General features: G+C 35.2%; 1 protein-coding gene and 1 non-coding gene across 7 annotated transcripts in view; one reads left to right on the top strand and one right to left on the bottom strand.

The window, feature by feature from the left end:
* Positions 1 to 19,830, top strand: part of LOC138712148 (dual 3',5'-cyclic-AMP and -GMP phosphodiesterase 11-like) — a 1,303,168-nt gene that overhangs the window by 826,282 nt on the left and 457,056 nt on the right. The gene's annotated exons all lie outside the window — the stretch shown is intronic.
* Positions 11,350 to 11,422, bottom strand: TRNAA-CGC (transfer RNA alanine (anticodon CGC)). Its single transcript has one exon. It is a non-coding gene; the product is annotated as a tRNA-Ala (tRNA).

Raw genomic sequence — 19,830 nt, 5'->3', positions numbered from 1 at the left:
CAATCGAGGATCCCGACAGCTGTGAAGTAATGACGGGAAATTAAAAACAACAGATACCTGTTAACATTTGATGCCATCCCCTTGCATGATAAAACATGCTTTCACACGACCAACACACACTTTAGCTCTGTCTACGTGGGATTCGGTGGACCAAAGCCAAACAAACCCTGATCTGGCTCTTAGATTTTATCACCACCTGTAATCAGGTACCTAAGTCAGAAGCTTTATAAAAATAGTTATTGAAATATAAATTATTTGAATGACTCCATTGTTACGTCAGTTGTAGTGCGTGTAAGATAAGAGAAAAAGAGCATGCGAGAGAACAGAATGGGCGCAGACTTGACAAGCCTAGAGTTCCTGGTTAAGATATAGACACTCTAGCTGAGATATAGCGATAGAGATGCTAGTATATTATTGTCCAAGCATGGAGTAAAGAGAGGTAGCAATAAACGATACCATTGATGTTCAAGGAATAAATTTTGCTCCAAAAATTAATGCTTGATTTGCGATACGACTGAGAACAACTACTGTAAGATTTAATAACTTTGATCTTCATAAAAATATGTCTTCGTCATCAAGTTAGAAATATTGCAGTTGATTAGGCCTATATAATATTTCCTCTACAAACTGTAAAGTTTTAGTTCCTCGATATTTATTATTTCTTCTCGAGGCATCACATGCCAAGTACGTAATTTCCGGATGAAAGATTTCAATCTTTGTAGAAAATAAGTTGAAAATACAGTCCTCGATTTTATTCCTTTCTTTCCTTTTTTATCTTACTCGTATTTGTCATGAAGCTGATCTGAATTAATTATGATTTACTATTCTGCGTTACAAATAAATTTTGCTCTCTGCAAACAAGTTTTATTCTTCCCTTTAATCAATATTGTTTTCGTTATAAGAAATCTGCCTGATATTTTTCTCCCTGCAGAACGCCAGTGCAAATTAAACGAGACTGCAGCCAAGGAAAAGAAACGATTGCTTATACATTTTAATAATATTCTTAATGAAAACGCGTCCCTCTCAGCAAGTTCCATTAAATGGTGAGTTGTTATCGATTGATAGTTTTCATATATTATTTTCAAATACAGGGTATCCCGCAATAGGATGTCCATAGATTAAAAACAGGTCAAAGTTAAAATTAAATAAAAAAAGTAATCAAAATATTTTTTGGCCCAAATAGTTTCTCAGTTTTCTATAGTATACACTTTATCATTGTTTCCGTTTAGTCCTTCTTATGATGTTGGGGTTGTATCCATTTCCCTGTGCTATGTATTTGATAGTGTGTATTTCTTCCTTATAGTCTTGTTTTGTAAGTATATACAGTTTTTAACGAATATTTTAGGCTTTCTGTAATTTTTGTTTTCTTAATACATCTTATACGTACATACATGCATACATAAGTTACATAGCCTACATATATATATATAAATTACATACATATACAGAAGTCACATACACACATAAGATACATACCGTCGTTGTTCCTGCAATAACTCCAATGTGCAAAATATAAAATTTTTCAGTAGGAAGAAAAAACACATTTATTCATCCTATAGCAGCCGTACATAGGAGACTGTGAATTCTTACATTTTCGAAACAAAGAAATATAATTACATATAGCAGATTTTATTATTTTCTGTATCACAATTTAAGTTGTTTAATAGAGCAAAAATCTGAAAATCGATAAATATGTCACATAGGAGTTATTGCAGGAACAACGACGATACATACATACATACATACATACATACATACATACATACATACATACATACATACATAACACATTGTATACATTCTAAATAATATTCTTTTAAGAAAGATTCGAGCATGTAATATTACAGCACAATGTAATGGGACATGCTGTTAAATATACGAATTTAAAAAATACATACATACATACATACATACATACATACATACATACATACATACATACATACATACATACATACATACATACATACATACATACATACAGTCCACACCTGTGGGGTAACGGTTAGCGCGTCTAGCCGCGAAACGAGGTGGCCTGGATTCGATTCCCGGTCGTGGCAAGTTACCTGGTTGAGGTTTTTTCCAGGGTTGTCCCACAACCCAATATGAGCAAATGCTGGGTAACTTTCGGTACTGGACCCCGGACTCATTTCATCGGCACTATCACCTTCATCTCATTCAGAAGCTAAATAACCTAAGATGTTGATAAAGCGTCGTAAAATAACCTAATAAAATAAATAAAATACATGCATACATACATACATACATACATACATACATACATACATACATACATACATTCATTCATTGTTAAAATGAAACCTTATCCCCATATGGGAATATATACTATACCGTTGGGGGGGGGGGGGTGGAACTACTAGCAAAAAAGAACAGAAATTCCGATCCAGAGGCAGTCAATGTAAAAGGGAATATAGAAAAATGACGTCAAATAAAGAAATGAATGCTTAATTTGTTTATAGTTGTTTTAAATACTAATAAATGTTAATATATTTATAGACATTAAATTAAAAATGTTAATACTGTTAAGTAAAAATGGTGAATATGAATAGATAACTGTCCTTCTGTGTAAAATTGTCACATAAAGCAGGTGTTAAGTGTCCTTTATGTATAAATTGCATTACTTAGTTTAAGAAGAATGTAATCTCCGGAGATACATTCTGGAATCTGGTGTCGGGAAATTCCTCCGGCCCATCCCCTGGATTCATCACTGCATATATTCATACATCATGAAAGCAATATTATTTGATATTCCTTGGAATACGTTTCTAACCTAACCTCATTCCATTCAACACCGAGGGTCGACCACGCGCTCTAGCACGGAGGGACTTGATAGTTGACGTACTTAGCTGTCATTCTGTAGCTTGTATGAGCGCAATCATCGTAGTCTGAATTTCCAGCGAACTGCGCCCGACCCCACCAGATTCCAAGCGCGGGAGCGGGATGCTCTCAACTCTATGAATGAACCGGAATGACTAATTCCACGTACTGATGACGTACCCCTCCATGCTGCTGCTGCTATTTGGTTTCGGAGTAGTAGACACACAAAAACAACGAACAGGAACTTGTCGTGGAAACTTGCACCATGTGAATGCATCTCGGGAGGATGAGGAGGAGTTCTAGTTATTGTAAGTGCATATTCTCTGCCCGATTACCGTCCTCATCATCATCATCATCATCATCATCATCATCATCATGGGATTAATTAAATTACAATAATAATATTCATATTTAAATTTTGTCCAATATTCTTTTGAGAAGATTAACTCCATATGTAGATGAAATTATTGAGGATCATCAGTGTGGTTTTAGGCGTAATAGATCAACTATTGACCAGATATTTTGTATTCGACAGATAATGGAGAAAAAATGGGAGTATAAGGGTACAGTGCATCAATTATTCATAGATTTCAAAAAGGCGTATGACTTGGTTAAGAAAGTAGTTTTGTATGATATTCTTATTGATATTGGTATTCCCAAGAAACTAGTTCGATTAATTAAAATGTGTCTCAGTGAAACGTACACCAGCGTTCGTATAGGTCAGTTTCTGTCAGATGCGTTTCCAATTCACTGTGGGCTAAAGCAAGGAGATGCATTATCACCTTTACTTTTTAACTTTGCTCTAGAGTATGCCATTAGGAAAGTCCAGGATAACAGAGAGGGCTTGGAATTGAACGGGTTACATCAGCTGCTTGTCTATGCGGATGACATGAATATGTTAGGAGAAAATCCACAAACAATTAGGGAAAACACGGGAATTTTACTGGAAGCAAGTAAAGAGATAGGTTTGGAAGTAAATCCCGAAAAGACAAAGTATATGATTATGTCTCGTGACGAGAATATTGTACGAAATGGAAATATAAAGAGCAACAGTAACAAATATAAATGACACTCTGGAGGAAATTAAACACAGAATAGCCTAAATATGGGAAATGCCTGTTATTATTCGGTTGAGAAGCTTTTATCATCCAGTCTGCTGTCAAAAAATCTGAAAGTTAGAATTTATAAAACAGTTATATTACCGGTTGTTCTTTATGGTTGTGAAACTTGGACTCTCACTTTGAGAGAGGAACATAGATTAAGGGTGTTTGAGAATAAGGTGCTTAGGAAAATATTTGGGGCTAAGAGGGATGAAGTTACAGGAGAATGGAGAAAGTTACACAACACAGAACTGCACGCATTGTATTCTTCACCTGACATAATTATTGGGAACATTAAATTCAGACGTTTTAGATCGGCAGGGCATGTAGCACATATGGGCGAATCCAGAAATGCATATAGAGTGTTAGTTGGGAGGCCGGAGGGAAAAATACCTTTAGGGAGGCCGAGACGTAGAGGGAAGATAATATTAAAATGGAGTTGAGGGAGGTGGGATATGATGATAGAGAATGGATTAATCTTGCTCAGGATTGGGACCAACGGCGGGCTTATGTGAGGGCGGCAATGAACCTCCGGGTTCCTTAAAAGCCAGTAAATAAGTGAGTAAGTATAATATTCATATTTATTCGCTCGTATTTTGTGATTTCTTTAAATTATTTAAAAAAAAAATAAAACAATAAATACCCTTGGAATTAGAATGGGAGAGGAGTTCTGAGATAGGCTGTATTACTGTCTATCCAAGTATGGAGCACATTTTGAACATTTAATTTGGTTAATGCAGTTAATTAAATTTAGGAAATTACATTAAATAAACTGTTTTTCCTCCCCCAACCAAGTGACAATTACAATCCGGGTTACCAGGCGACGATAGGAAGCAAAAGATGTGAAAATAAACGAGATGTACAAACAATTTTCAGACTTAAGTATCAATATAGTGGCGCCAATTGAAATTTCAAAGAGAGATTGTGGAGGTGAGAAGTTGAAACTTAAAATGAAAATAACATGGTTTCAGACTACCCTCTTAATATCTAAAATACATTGTTTTTGTTTAAATTTAATTTAATTTAAAAATAAATAGTTATTGAGAGCGGGGAATTTGGAATTGAAATCCCGGTATATTATTGTGCTTTCAATTACAAATAATATGTTTTGTTTCTTTTCTTATACAGTAGATTCTATTTATCTTAAAGAACATTGTGGCAGGGTGCGAATTAACGGGGGTATGGGAGATTTCCCCCCCCCCTGTTGAAAAGTTATTCCCCCCTCTCATTAATTCATATTACATCCCTGCCAGAGATAACTTCTATCCCTCTCTCAAAATATAATTGTTTTAATACGAGTATACTTTATAAAGTACAAAGTAAGCAAAGAAAATAATATTGATTTATTATCATCATAGGCAAGCTGACAACAATCAATAACTTAGGAATTACACTCTTATCTTAAGCCTGTTCAGGGATATAATATTTATTTATTTATTTATTTATTTATTTATTTATTTATTTATTTATTTATTGTTGAACATAACAGGCAAAGCCCAATTATAGTGTTCACGACTAACAAATTAATTTATAAAACATTCATAAAGAGACATTTATTGAAAATAAACAATACATGTTAGATTTTGCTTTCAAAAAAGTAACCTCCTCTTGCTTTAATGACTGATTTGCACACTCTGGGCATCCTTGCTATAAAGTGCGCCAGTGTTTCTTTGGAAAATTCTCTCCATGCGTGTTGCATATGGCTCCTCAGTACTGTACATTTACATTAGTCAGTGGTTTCTTTCTGACCTATCTATCCAAATGATCCCAAAGGAATTCAATGGGATTGCAGTCTGGACTTTGAGGGGAAGGAGCACATTGACTCAGAATTCAGGCATCTTACAGGGTCCGCAAGAACAATGTTCACTATTTTAGCTTCTCATTGTATATCGTAATTTTACCAACAGAGAATCGAGGCAATTTCGGAAAGTAGATCGCAAGAATGTAACAAATAGATATATTTTAAAACAAATTAATTTATTACTGTTGAATTTAAACATCTGAGAAATAAATAGACGCTTATTGAAACAATGAAAAATTTTAAACTTTTGTGACATCTTTTTAATGGAAGAACTCTGCACTCTAGAGAATTAAAAAATACTCATAAATAAAGTAATTAATTATTGCTTGTGCCACAACATATAATATACTGTGATATATATATATATATATCACAGTACACACCGATCCTTTTCAGAGAGCAAAGAAAAGCATAATCTGTCCATTGTTTATAGTTGCTCTCTTTACTGTTTTTTTATTTTCAAGAACTAAACTGAAAATATTATCAAAATCACTGTTGCCAGTAAAACTCCTCTTTCACTTCGCTGATGTACTTTGGTACGGACAATTCTATAGCTAAACTAGGAAAAGGAAACATACACTTACGATCAAGATGCAAGACAAGCAACTCAGTGCGACCAAGCGTTGAGCCGTATCGAATGAGCATAATAATAATTTTATGTATGACATTCTCTACCTAGGATTCTATCCTCCCCTCATCAGAAATCTTAATTCACACCATTCATTGTGGTGATATTAAGATAAGTGAAAATATGTTATTCAATAAATATCAGGTTATATATAGTTTGTGGTTGTGCTTCTATTTGTTGTAGTTGTTATAAATATTATAGTAGGTGTTATTAGTAATTATTGCTCTTGGGAGGTTTTTGGAAGCGGACCGGAGAAGATCCGTTGTTGCGGGCTGTCGCCTCTGACATATGGCGTCACTGCCGATGTTAAAGCATCGGAGGCCGGAAGCAACTTTCATCTCTGCATTACATCATCCTCACCGTCACGTCCCTCGCTTTAAGATGAAAATGAGACTAAAAGATTTTCCAGTTCGAGTAATGGGATAGTTTGCGATGTGTTCCTCCGATTTTTTCTAAGTACCTTACGTCTTAAGTCTCAGAAAATCAATCACGGACAAAAATAATCTTCTTTGAAAGCAATATTAAGAATGTTTACCATGACTCACTTTATAATAAGCAGTTTACCTAAGCATTTGGATTTCAAAGCGTGGTTAATCATAATGTGTGTAGCCCTGTCTTAATTAGCAATGCAAAAACAAAGAAATATTGCGTAGGAGCGGAGTTGGCTAGGTTGGTGAAGTGACTGGCAGGGCGTGAGGTCGATCCCGGATGGAGGTAATGCTCTTTCTTAACGACTGCACGACCCACTCTCTAAGAAATTGGTATTAGAATCAGGCAGGGAAAGGACGTCCTTAGGCACGCCACTTCACTTAGGCATTTTGTGCATCCGTTATACAAATCACCTTAGTACAACAGTTCATCCAAACAATTAAATGCGTTCAATTTATTTTTTCGGAAAACGTATTATGTGTCTTTCACGTGTTAATTTTTATTATCTTGTAAACATGTGTCGGCCTATTATTGGCTATTTTCAGAACTGGGTTGTTGCTGGTCTTGGCGTCTTTCGTTTTGTTTCCTGTGGAGGTGTGTTTGTGTAGTGTAATGTGGAGTCAAAGAGTGTGTGTGTTCTGAAATTGAGCTGTGTGTTGAGAATTTCATTTGGATGTGTTTTTGTGTGTCTGTATATTTCGTATTGTTCTAGTGTGTTTAGTTTCTGGCTTTTTGGTTGGACGTGTAGAATTTCCATGTCTGTGTTGATGTCTCTGTAGGTGTGGTTAGCATTTGTGATGTGATCTGCAATATGTAGAAGTGTTTTGTAATTTTTATGGCTATGATGTGTTCTTTGTAACGTGTTTGAAATGATCTGGCTGTCTGTCGTATGTAGAAGTTGTTGCAGGTGTTACATTTGAGTTTGTATACACTTGTGTGGTTGTATTTGTTTGTTTGTGTTGTTTTTGTGTTGAGATGTTTTTGTAGAGTATTATTTGTTCTGTATGCGATGTTGTAATTTAATTTCTTGAATGAGGCTGCAATCTTGTGTGTGTTTTTGTTTTCGTATGTTAGTGTAATGTATTTTTTGTGTTCTTGTGTTTGTGTTGCATTCTTATGTTTTTTGTGATTATGTTTTGTCTGTCGTATTATGTTGTCTATTATGTTGGGGTTGTATCCGTTTTCTTGTCTTATGTATTTTATTGTGTTAGCTCTTCTTTGTAATCATGTTTGTTCATTGCTATGTTCAGTAGTCTGTGTACCATCGTTCGGAATGCAGCATGGCAATGTTTTATAGCATAGTCACAAAACAGAAGTCGCTATGCTAACTCAAATAGCGGAGGGGACATGTTCTAATTTTAAAAATATTTAATTTTTTTTAAGTTATCCCGTGTGAGTAAGGAGAAAGGGGAAGATAGACAGGGTAAGAGAGGAGGTAAAAAGGTATAGTTAGAAATAGGAAGCGGTAGGGGTAGAGGAAAGAGAGAGAGAGAGAGAGAGAGAGAGAGAGAAGAAGGATATAAATTTCAACATGTTGCAATTTAAATTTCTGTCTCTGAAATTAATACTAAGACAACCAAGTAAAAATGTACTGGATTATTTAATGAACATACCGGTACTATAACAGTGAAATTTAGTAAAAAATACTACTAGATAGGCCTATACTGTAGTACGAAAATGCTAGGGGTGGACACCTTACATGTTCTGCTTTTAATATGTACGTGAACGACCACAAATATTATCAGAAAATGCAGGCTCTAAATTTCTAAAATTTTATAAGAAGATGAACTCACAATTGGACAAAAATTATAAGGTCCCACAGCAAGACCCATTAGAACTTAAATATCTGATAAAAGTATAAAAAAGGTTACTAATAATATTTTTCAAACCAGTTTTGTGAAAGTATGAAAAAAACAAATATATTCTGCAGTTACATCATTTGGTAATCATAACATTGTTATGGTCTCTCTGACATCTTTAATATTTTTCCTGCTTGTAACAAACACTTATTTGTCCTTTATAAAATATAATAAAATTTACATAGGCCTAATATTTTGTGACCTAATTTTTCTATTTTCAAAGAAATGGGAATTATTGTAGTCTACCTTTTGCATAAATACATGTTAAATCAGTGTACAGAATTTCAGAATTCTATCTCTAATAGTCATGGAGTTATGAAATAATGTGTGAAAATTTTCTAATTGTGGAAAATTCAATTTAAAGTAAAAAATGAATTCTAAAAAATATTATTAGTAACCTTTTTTATACTTTTATCATATACCTGTTTAAATTCTAATAAGTCTTGTTGTGGTACCTTGTAATTTTTGTCCAGTTTTGAGTTCATTTTCTTATAAAATTGTAGAAATTTAGATCCTGCTTTTTCTGATAATATTTGTGGTCGCTCACGTACATATACCCGCTACTTGTTGCAGTACGTCTGGTGAATACATTACACGTGAAATTTTATTGTGGAAGAATGATTGAAGGTTACTGTGGCCAAATCCGAACTGTATGGTGGATGTTTCATCACTTCCCAATATCTTACATTAAGTTTTGTGATTCATTTGTCTTGAAGAGTAATCAGTGTGATCACATTACTGATTATAACAAAATACCAGGACGTTGTCTCTTGATGATTCGTCGCAGTTTTTAGCGTTGCACAATTATTAATCTATGTTACAAGATCATCAATTCTCTATAAAGTCCATAAGAAACACATTTGAAGCCTGACAGAAGACAAAAAGTCACTTTCCAACATGGAGAGTCACTTTAATTGAATCGGCGTGTTTCCATTCTCTGGCTGCTCTCTTGCTGGTACGAGCGAAGTGGGGCGATGTCTCATCGCAAATAACATTTCGGTGCAGAGAACTATACCGATCGATGCCGGCTAACGACATTTCCTTTGCCCACAAAAACCATGTTACTCTGCGCACTTTCACGAAAGGCCAGTTTTCACTGTCACACTGGGATTCATAGCATTCAAATCACGTGATACTAAGCTCGAGAATTCTCTACGGAATACGTCAGCAACGTCTGAGCTTTCAAAAGAATCATCGCTTAGGATTTTGGGGTGTATAACCTTTGTTTCTTTTCCTGGTGAACTTCGGAGAAGAGGATTGGAATAATATATTATATGTCTCCTTTTATTCATACCACGATCCTGCCAGTACCTTCCTGCTCTATTCAAAAGGAGATGGAGAATAGGGGCGCATGGTAGCGTTTTAGTTAGGCGTAACGCAGCAAGTTGGAAGGTCGCGGGTTTTATTCCAGATGCTGTCATTGATTTTCTTCATTGCTCTAATTTTTCGGCCGCATTATGGTCTCACCCTCTAATACAACGGGTACCAGAGATATTTCCTTGCCAATAAAGGCGGCGGGCACGTAGGACTGACATCCCTACTGCTATGAATACCTGTTATCTTTACAGGTGGGAGTCCTAACCTCCCGCCATCAGCTTTTAGTGCATAAGTAGGTGAATATTTCGGCATTTTTAAATACGTAGTTTTTTAGGGTCTTCAGTGCATATAATTATCAACATTCCTTATCACATTATTAATTTTGTACATAATTCATTCATTCATTCATTCATAGTGTTCTGCCCAAGGGCAGGTCTTTCACTGCAAACCCAGCATTCTCCAGTCTTTCCTATTTTCTATCATCCTCTTTGTCTCCTTATATTATGATCCATATATCTTAATGTCGTCTATCATCTGATATCTTCTTCTGCCCCGAACTCTTCTCCCGTTCACCATTCCTTCCCATTCATCCTTCAGAAGGCAGTTTCTTCTCAACCATTGACCCAGCCAATTCATTTTCCTCTTTCTGATCAGTTTCAGCATCATTATTTCTTCTTCTGTTTGTCCTTTCACACGTTCCATCCTTCTCCATATCCACATTTCAAATTGCACATCATATTTAAAGTTATTCCTCTGTAGAAACAACTTTGTTACTTTTCACACGAGGGACAAATACTATCTCTTGAATCACTTTACTTTCACTATTCTATCGCCTTCCAATAAAATGTTAAATATTTTTTAATTATCTATTCTTTCTTCCTCTCTCAATTGAAGAGTGATTTTCCAAAGTTAAAGAAGTTACTTTTTCAGGAAATATCTGAAGGTACTGAAAGGAGACTTCGGCAATTAAAACATTATGAAAAGCCAGCTTTATTGATAGCATGATAGCATTTAATTTTGTTTAAATTGATATTGTACTAGGTAACAATGCTTTTAAACATTTTAATATATTCCAAAATATGCTAAATATCTTGACTTATGCACGTTTATTTGAACATTTTGCATTCCATGTAAAACTGAAAGTCGCAGTGTCTTAATAATCATTTTAATATCACATCACAATGATTTAGCACAGTTTGCAACATTGATACTATTGACTTAGCAACTGCGGAAAAACTGTGAGATTATAATGGAAATAACACGGAACATAGCACCGTTTGGAGAGTTTAAAATGTATTCCTGTATAAATGTATGGGAAATAATAACATTAACCTAAGTAATAAAAACTTAACAATTGTTGTTAGAGGAGAAAATTCGCTCCGGCGCCGGGGATCGAACCCGGGTACTTGGTTCTGCGCACCAAGCGCTCTAACCACTGAGCTACGCCGAAGTTCAATCCACAGCACTAGATCGAATCTCTCTCCTCTAGAGTTTTTCCCTTTGTGGTCCATGTTCGACTATGTTGACATATATATTAAGTCAACTGCCGTTCTCCACTCCTGTCTATCTTGCGTCTCGTTTTCAAAATTTATCCACCCATCATAACCTAGACACACGATCACAACACTCCTCAATATTATCCATTCCCTCCCACCGAACATCCTCATATTCATCTTCTTTCACTGTGGCTGTTCCTCGGCTTTGGAATTCCCTACCGAGTAATGTCAGGAACTGTCAGACATCAAACCAATTTAAGAATAGGCTAACGAAATATTTTTCTAACAATTCTTGTTAACAATAATAGCTGTTTCAGGTTTCTCAATGTTTAATGATTATATATATATCACAGATAAATATCTAAATTATCTCATTATTATTATTATTATGATTATTATTATTATAACTATTTCTTAACAATGTTTATTATTGTCACACTAACATTACTTATCCAACTTTCATTATTTACTTTCATATTGTCTTATGGTCTAGATATTAATGTAATAATTATGTAACCGATTGTATTCAATTAGAATTAGAGTCTGGCTGAGCGGAAGAGAAGGCCTACTGGCCTTAGCTCTGCCAGATTAAATAAATAAATTATTAATAAATTATTATACAAGGAGCGCACTCAACTGAGTGACTTAGTGACCAGGATTCCACGTAAAGATTAATTTTTTGGTCCTACAGAATTTATCTGTTATCCTACAGAATTTTTCTCCTCTAACAACAATTGTTACCATAACAGATAAATTTTGTAGGACCAAAAAATCAATCTTTACGTAATAGAAACTTGTCTATAAATGACTTAGCACCGTTTGGAAAATCACTCTTTTCTGTCTGTATATTTAATTAAACGTATGTTTTCCTCCTTTTTCCCTAGTCATCTTGGTCCTCTCTTCCTGCTACTTGATATGTCACACACAGTTCCATAAACTGGGGAGTGTAGGTACGACATCGGGAGGATATTCGTATTCTCAGTCATCTATCTGAAATCTCCCTTAAGGTACTGAGAAGTACATTCAAAAAGAAATACAGGAAATAAAGTTAATAGGTGTTGTGGTTGTGGGTTTTACTTACGTACGTCATCTGGAGGACTTTTTCTCTCTTTTTGTTTTATTTTTTATTGTGCGAACGCCTTTATTTGAATGGAGAAGGTTATTGCTTCCACTTTATGAGCTGCAAGGTCTTTTCCTGTTGCACTGTCTTACTCTGTTGTGACGTAAATTCGTAGACAATAGAGACGTGAATCCCGAGCACGGTGGGAGGTCAGAGTGATTTTATTACGGTCGTTCAATGGGGTCCTTGAAAACAACGCAGGATCCAGCAATTCAATTGCTAAGACAGGACTAACGTCTTATATAGCCTTAGTTTATCACCGCGGGCATATTTTCAGTGGCTCAGATAATACTGGACTAATTTGATGAATAATTATCAATAAAGATAAAAATTGTTCACCGCTGTAGAGTAACAGTACGTTCGACCATGAAACGAACAGGCCTGAGTTCAAATCCTATTTGGGACAAATTACTGATTGAGGTTTCTTCCGAAGTTTTCCCTCAAGCCATTAAAAGCAAGTGCTGGGTAATTTTTGGCGCTGGACCCTGGGCTCATTTCGCTGGCATTATCATCTTCATATCACCCAGGCGCTACATAAGCATTGCAGTTCATGAAGTGTCGCAAAATAAACCAATTAAAATTGATAAAAATTGCCATCTTCTATTATACAGGGTTACTCACGACGAGTTACTGTCACTTACGGAGCTTATTTCCGAAGACATTTTGAGCAGAAAATGCCGTATAAACATGGGTCATATTCCCAATATTTTCAAAATTACAGTAATTTGAAATTGTTTGTAAAATACTTTTTTTCTTTAGTTACAAATAGGGAATGAACTATTCAGAAGTGTCATTTCTTTAATTGGCTAGTATTCTGAAGTTAAAAATTTGTTGTGAATTCCATAGTTGCTTCGTACAGAAATGTTTTTCGTTTTTTTAACTGGAAAATCACATTTTTTTTCTTGCGCACTTATCAAAACAATTATTTCAAATCACGCCATTCTTGTAAACTCCTTAAGACGGTACATTAGAATGCAAAATTGAACTTTAAATAATCAAATTGTTAGAAGTCGTGTGATTTATAACAATTTATTCACTATTTTGTTATACTAAGAAATTACTGACTATCCACACTTTATGACTGATTCACCTCGTATTAGTACAAGCTATATTACAGTATGATATTAAAGGATAGGGTAGTCCTTATAGTACCTCCCTCATGCCAATAACACTGCTACAGAAAAGAATAATAAAATGTCTTAATAAACCTCTTGAGTATCCCTCATAACTGTTGTATTCCGAGTTTTGAGTACGGTACTTGATATCTATAAAATTTATAAAAATTTCTTATTGAATTTCGTACATGAAAACTGAAATATATTTAATTTGTATTCACATAAATATAAAACTAAAATATCATACGAAATATGCTTGACAGAACCTAAATGTACCAGAATTATTGTAGCTTATAATCACAGTAGCGACTTCGGTCCAAGGTTTTATAACAAGATAGCAGCTAAATTTCGAAACGTTCAATTTGCTAATGCTCCTTATTAAAAAAAACAATTAAAATTATTGTTTAGAGGGAAAATTTTAAGTACCAATTATTGTGATATCTATGTTTTCCTTTTAATTTTATTCTCTTATTTAATAAAATGTCTTAAAATTCTGTGGAATGCCCTCTGAGCACGAGTATGTAGGCCTACTCTTTCTGGGGGTGCTAGAGTGATTTTTATATAAAAAAAACAATAGGGTAAAAGTTGATAATACTGTGATATGAGTAATATTGTGATAGTTATTTTTGAGAATTTATTACAATTTTACTGAGCGAGAGAAGGATCGGTTTTGTGCAGAAACTTGTTCACGAACATTCCCTTAATACGTTGACGCAAAAACTGATCTTCCTCTCACTCAGTAAAATTGTAATAAATTCTCAAAAAGAACTAGCACAATATTACTCACATCACAATATTACCAATCTTTATCCTATATAGGCTATATATATATTTGTCCTAACAATGATTAATAATAATAATAATAATAATTGTTGTTATTATTATTATTATTATTATTATTATTATTATTATTATTATTATTATTATTATTATTATTATTATTATTATACTTTTTCATAAATAGGTCCTACTTATTGTTAGTACAATCAGCTGCGTCATCCTCATGTTATTGTATACCTTCTTAATTATGAATTGTCACACTAAGTTCAGTTAGATCTTAGGCGAATGCCGTCTACTTACTGATGAACTGACGGTCGAGCGTTGACTGCGCGGTAGTGTTCCCGCAGTACCATTATCGACAGTAATTTATCAGAGAGTTCTGGCATTGCATCCGAAGAGTCTTGCTCTGCAGTGAATTTATTGCCTCTGTCAAAGAAACTTCTGCTGTTAATCTGCATCGCTTCCACGAAATGTATTTCACGGAACAGTCTCTTACTCCGACGTCTGGGGATGAAGTCAGTCGTGCCAACATTATCGACACGTTTATCGCGAAGATGTGTTCAACGCTTGCTAGTGATTTATACTTTTAGCTAATTAAACTAGCATGCGCCTGCCCTGTTCCCTTTATTTCTAAACCCCACATCCTGGAGTGGCAATTATGACCACGCGATTATCATTCTATTCTAGTAGCCCTCCTTCAGGGGAGGGTCACAGGCTACCTGGAATGAAAAGATGTGCATATTCTAACGTCCCCTAAACTACAGATTCCCTGCGGGCCGCCTTCGAACTCCCCTACTGCCTACAGAATCCCTATACTTTTCCATGTAGGTATCACCGCCGTCCCTCAATCCAGGTCTCACCAGCACTATGAGCCCAGGGCAGAGCCAACGGTACATAGCACTACGACCAACAACTGATGACCACATACCACGGGGCCCAAATTCTGTGGTGGCCCAAAATATGGGAAAGAAACGGAGATGATGATGATGATGATGATGATGACGATGAAATAAGGGAAGTGTAATTATGATGTCGAAATGAGTCCGAGGTTCAACGCCAAAAGTTATTCCTGTACCCTGGAATTCTGTTTCAATTTACTGAGGGAAAACCTCGGAAAAAATTCATCCAGGTAACTTTCCCAAGCAGAATTTGAACCCGGGTCCGCTCATTGCACGGTCAGATATGCTAACTGTTACTTCACAGCGGTGCTAAACAAAGGCTTTGAAATTGGTACTTTAAGAACAGCATATCTCGCTACCGAGTGATGTAAGGGGTTGTTGGACAATAACTTATTTAGGTCAAAATTACATAAATTCTTACTTAACAAATTAACTGCTGATTAATATTTATTACATATAATGAAACTAACATCTGTCCATTCTTATTATCATTAATTTCTCTAAATAGATTTACAAAACCTCTAATGGCAATTACATTAATATTCTCATTATAGAAATATATTTTAGATTTATATATATATTTTTTTCCTCCCTGTAACATAGTTCTAGTAAGCTTATATTATATTAATTTACATCATTTTACTAGCTATCTGAAATCCCAAATTAATTATAATTGATTGAATTAAATTAGCTCATAAATTAAGTTACTACTTTACCTTATAGGTTTATCTCAATTTAAATAAATATGTAGTGTACTAGTCGTTAACTTAACTGAAGAATATTGCTGGAGAATCTTTTAAGTGTAGTGTAAATATTCGTAATTTAAATAGCCTATGTATTGTATTGATTAAGGCTGGTTGAGTGGAAGAGAAGGCCTCATGGCCTTAACTCTGCCAGCGAAAATAAAACATTATTATTATTGTTATTATTATTATTATTATTATTATTATTATTATTATATAATGTGAGCTCTTTGCTTGTTTCTTGTTGCTATATCGGAAATGCAATAATAACTTATAAGGTATGATCCCTAAGACGCAGGGCAGAAGTATGAGTTAAAATCAATGGAAATCACTTTGAGAATATCCTGCGATGTTGATGAACAAGTAGGTGTACTCATATTCGGAAGATATGAATTTTAGAGCGCATGTTTATAAGACTTTGTTTTCTTGTTTTGATGAATAGCATATTTAATTTTTCAAAATGCCTTCAATTCTATAAAAAAACAGACAAAGGAAAGCAAGTCGAAATGTGTTTTTATAATTTCTAAAAAAACTCCACATGCTCAGGATTTGTGGTGTTCCTGCAACTTATTGTCGCTGTGAAATGTACACTGAACACTGGACGTGTTAGGATTTCTGCACCATTTGAAAAGTCTATATATTAATATTACACCATATGAAAAAGTGAATTAGAGAAATATCGTGACTTGTGGGATCTCTGCAGTTCACGATTCTTTTGTGATAGAGGCTGAGTATAAATTCCAGGGTCATAGGTGGCCGGAAGGATTAGATCAATGGAGAAAAGCCACGACCCCTTCAGGAATCGAATCCACGACCTTTCGAAAAAATTTTTACCGGACATTACCATGCGCCCCATATGTGCCATTTAATTTCCCAACTTCTTTTGCAAATATTCTGATTTATAACGAATCAAGATTTTCCGTTTCTGAAAATTAACGCTACCGGTACTTTATAAAGGAAATGGTCAGATAATTATTTAACGATTTCGATACACATTCTGCGTAAAACCCTTCTGTTTCATGTTTCGTAGAATCGGAGTAATCAGAATAATGTAATCGAAAAGAAAGCCATAATTAATTGAATTGGAGGTCAGTAATGGAACAGGGAAACAATCTTGTAATTCATTATTAAAAAAAAACTTTATGCCTAAATTGCTACCTTAGTACCTCGAATTGGTCTATTATGAAGGCGGCATTTCCAGCAGACTGCTTATGAGGTCATACTGTTGCAGAAGTGTCGCCACAAAACGCCCCACCCTGCCTTCATCTGTTCATACGCGTTCTTACAGACACTTTTCCTCATTTTTTTAAATTCTTACTTTGTGAACTGCGAGATTATATAACATACTAGCTTAAAGTACCGGCGTTGCCCGGATTTTCTATTTTGCTTCTATTTTCATGTAAACTGATTGTTAGACTTTGATATATTATGTCTGACACATATACATGGCACAGGATAGTTTACAATTTTTCCGCTATACAAAGAAGAGAGTGGGTACTTTTATATCATCACTTTTAGGAAGAATGCTATTCTAGATATAAAAAATAACAGTAGAAAGTTGCATGTGCTGTGTAATTTTAAAAGTTTATGGACACCTTATAAATTGTTTTTAATGTACGAGTAATAAAACAAAAAGATATTGCAGTTTGAATACTTTTAACTATTGAAACAGAAAATTTTATGATTGACGTCACGACTTTTTCTGTACTTTTTTTCCTCTCTATGAGGCCAGGAGGGGAACATCCCTGTGCTCCGCGACCTGAGCTCTATTGTTGCAAGCCCACCGACCCCATCTACGCCGAACCGACCTAACCGATAACACCCTAACGACCAGTCCCGCCATCCTTCCAAATCCCTGTACCATTTCACCCCAACAGCTCCCACATTCCCCCCTCAAACGGTCTGAGGGGTAAGCTCCCTCTCCTGTCTCCTCAACGGTCTGAGGTGTAAGCCCTCATTCCCTCGGGAGGGGAGTGGATTCCGCTGCTGGCCACAGCTACCATGCTTGACATATCCATGGAGACCGGCCGAGAGAGTGAGCGGCCGCCGCAGGCGCGACCTAAAAACCAAGTAAGACAACCAGAATGATGAGGAAAGGATGATGAGGGAGGAAAGGAAGTGGCGAGAATGAGTGGGGTTCCATACGCCTGATAAAGTTACCTGATATTCATCCATAGGAGTGAGGGGAAAACCCCGAAAAAAACCTCACCCAGGCAATTCGTCCCAAGCGAAGAATTCAACTCCGGCACACTGGGTTCGGGAGCGAAGACGCTGCCACGAGACCACAGCGGTGTACCTGTACTTTTTTTAGGAAGTTTATATTTCTCACGCCATCTAACAAAAGCTCTGTATTTCCTTATGCGCCTATGAATAAACCTGTGACGGTAATGTTATGGATATTATATTACGTTCGAAGAAAGGAACTGTTGGAGTGTTCATTCATTCATTCGTGGTGTGTTCTGCCAAAGGGCAGGTCTTTCACTGCAAACCCAGCTGTCTCCAATCTTTATTATTTTCTGCCTTCCTCTTTGTCTCCGCATATGATCCATATATCCTAATGTCGTCTCTGATATCTTCTTCTGCCCCCGAACTCTTCTCCCGTTTACCATTCCTTGCAGTGCATCTTTCAGTAGGCAGGTTCTTCTCAGCCAATGACCCAACCAATTCCTTTTCCTGTTCCTGATCAGTTTCAGTATCATTATTTCTTCACCTACTCTTTCCAACACAGATTCATTTCTTATTCTGTCTGTCTACTTCATACGTTTCATTCTTCTCCATATCCACATTACAAATACTTTTTTTTTTCCTTAACCACATCAAATGACTGAGACGTAGTTTCCTCAAAGCGAATAATAGGGTGGTGGTATTCCTTGTTTTTATCAAATAATTGAAGAATTCAGTTGAATAAAACTCAGTTATCTCACTAGCTACGATAACTGTATCGAGAGAATCATAATATGGTACTCATTTCTACATTTAGTCTTTCAGAATATATAAAAAATGTTATTTAATTTTGAGTTACTGTATGTTTTCCACGGCCCCATGAAAGTCGAAGTTAAATATGAATCCTATAGATTCAAAATCCCCTATAAGCACTTTCACAAGTTAAAGGATTTTAACAGTAACTGGTGGCAAATAGAGAAAATTTTCAACCTAACGGTGACTTTTAACAAACATTTTACTTTAATTTCAGTGTTTTTTTTTTAATTCAAACTATGCAAATCATTAGAATTCATTCTTAGTAAGCAGTATGTAGGCATAACTCAATTATGAACAAAATGGACTTTAGAGGGAGTTTTGAATCTAGAGGATACATGTAACAGAAATAAACAACTGACTGTAAAAGAGGCTATTTTATTTACACACGCATGTTTCACAGCATTTCTTTTTATTTTTGAAATAATTTAATATACATTTGTCCAATTTTAATTAAGCCTCCTGATCCTGAAGGTTAAATATGCAAAATTTGACAAATTTCGGTCAAAGCGTATAGATTTGTGTAGAGAATATATTATACATACATATACATACTTTCACTTCGCGATACTAACTTGAAGTATCCGGCATTGCCCGAGTTTTCCTTTTTGCTTTTATGTTTAATTAAAATTATTGTTAGACTTTTCGGAGATCTCAGCAACTCAACTATAAAAAAAACCAAAACGAATTATCGTAACTTAGCTTCTTCTCGTTGCTTTCGCTCCGTCA

Source organism: Periplaneta americana, chromosome 13, assembly GCF_040183065.1.
Source record: "Periplaneta americana isolate PAMFEO1 chromosome 13, P.americana_PAMFEO1_priV1, whole genome shotgun sequence".
Classification (NCBI taxonomy): Eukaryota; Metazoa; Arthropoda; class Insecta; order Blattodea; family Blattidae; genus Periplaneta; species Periplaneta americana.
The sequence above is the reverse complement of the archived record's forward strand: the minus strand, read 5'-3'. Positions and strand labels throughout refer to the sequence as shown.